Source organism: Ursus americanus, chromosome 17 (genome assembly GCF_024610735.1).
Source record: "Ursus americanus isolate L20-20 chromosome 17, mUrsAme1.1.p, whole genome shotgun sequence".
NCBI lineage: Eukaryota > Metazoa > Chordata > Mammalia > Carnivora > Ursidae > Ursus > Ursus americanus.
In genome coordinates this window covers 35388547-35390816 of record NC_142143.1, presented here as the reverse complement: position 1 = coordinate 35390816, position 2270 = coordinate 35388547, and positions in this window count along the sequence as shown.

Genomic DNA, 2270 nt, shown 5'->3' with positions numbered 1-2270 from the left:
TCACCATAATATTTTTATAAATTATGAAACTATACATCATTTAAACATTGTAAGATTATCTTTAAAGGAATAAAATAGGGCACCTGAGTGGTTTAGTCAGTTAAGCATCAGATTCTTGATTCCAGCTCAGGTCCTGATCTCAGGGTCATGAGATCGTGCCCCACGATGGAACCTGCTAAAGATTCTCTCTCTCTCTCCCTCTCCTTCTGCCCCTCCACACTCTCTCTCAAGCTCTCTCAAAAATAATCAAATAAAATAAAATAAAAAATAAAGGAATGAAATATATTGTTCATTGAAACATTCAGGTTAAAAATATATCTATATATACATATATCGCTTAATTTCATTCACACACACATGCATACACACACACCCAAACACATTCATACCCAATACTGATAAAATATATGCTGATATATAAAATAACATAAAATAATATAAAAGTGGCTATATATGAATAAAAATGTTAAATATCACTTTTAGTTTGTTTTCTAAAAATAGCTCTTTGAGATATATCATGCATTAAAAATTACAAAAAATATACTTATACACTTTAAGGTATATTTATAAAACAGACACCTAATTTAATCAGGTGAAGAGCTAGGACATTGACAACATCCTGGAAAGCCCAGAATCATGCCTTCTTCTACCAGACCATTCTCCCTCCCGCCTGGAGATACTCAATATTCTGACTTATAAAAATTAATCCTTGCTTTTAACAATGCAGCTAGTTTTTGTTTTTGAACTTTAACTAATTGGAACAATATTGTACACATTATTAAATAACTTACTAGTCTTGCTCATCATTATATTTGTCAGATTTATTCATTTATTTTTACATCTAATTGTACATTCAAATGCTGTATTATTTTCCATTCTATGAGATACCACAATTTTTTTACAAGTCACAATTTTTAATTATTAGATTCAACAAAGAATAAGATTTTAATAAAGATAATCAGAACAAAAGGTAGAGAGAAAGAAAATAAAAAGGACCCGTCATTCACTGCAAGTGTAAACAAAGCTAAACAACATGTTAGGGTGGGATAGCTATCTCCCCGTGTTCAATGCCTAAATGGGATTGTTTTTTTTGTTTGGTTGGTTGGTTTTTTTTTTCGAAAAACCCCTGAAGAGCATTGGGGATTTTTATTACTTCTTTTTTTTAATAATAATTTTTATTTTGTTATGTTAGTCACCATACAGTATATCCTTAGTTTTTGATGTAGTGTTCCATGATTCATTATTTGCGTATAACACCCAGTGCACCATGCAATATGTGCCCTCCTTAATGTCCATCACCAGCCTATCCCAATCCCCCACCCTCCTCCCCTCTGAAGCCCTCAGTTTGTTTCCCAGAGTCCACAGTCTCTCATGGTTCATTCCCCCTTCTGTTTACCCCCCCTTCATTCTTCCCTTCCTTCTCCTACTGATCTCCTGCTATTTCTTATGTTCCATAAATGAGTGAAACCATATGATAATTGTCTTTCTCTCCTTGACTTATTTCACTTAGCATAATCTCCTCCAGTCCTGTCCATGTTGCTGCAAATGTTATGTAATCGTTCTTTCTGATGGCTGAGTAATATTCCATTGTATATATGGACCACGTCTTCTTAATCCAGTCATCTGTTGAAGGGCATCCTGGCTCCTTCCACGATTTAGCTACTGTGGACAATGCTGCTATGAACATTGGGGTGCATATGGCCCTTCTCTTCACTACATCTGTATCCTTGGGGTAAATACCCAGTAGTGCAATTGCTGGGTCATAGGGTAGCTCTATTTTTAACTTTTTGAGGGACCTCCACACTGTTTTCCAAAGTAGCTGTACCAACTTGCATTCCCACCAACAGTGTAAGAGGGATCCCCTTTCTCCACAACCTCTCCAACATTTGTTGTTTCCTGCCTTGTCAATTTTTGCCATTCTAACTGGCATAAGGTGGTGAGATACCACAATTTTTTTTATCCATTTTCCTATTGATAAACATGTGTGTTGCTCTCAACTGGGAGTTATTTTTTAAAACCTGATACTATAAAAATTCTTATAACTCTCTTCTGGAACACACATACAGGAGATTCTCTAGGCAATATATTAGGAGAGGAATAACTATTTTGCATATCTTCAACTTCACTAGATAATATCATACTGTTCCCCAAAAATATTTATCAGAAAAACGTACACTTCTCATTCTTGCCACACTTTCTTTTTTTAAATTTCGCATCCTTCTCTGTTGAGTAAGTAAGGATATCTATCTATGACTTTAACCTGTAAATAA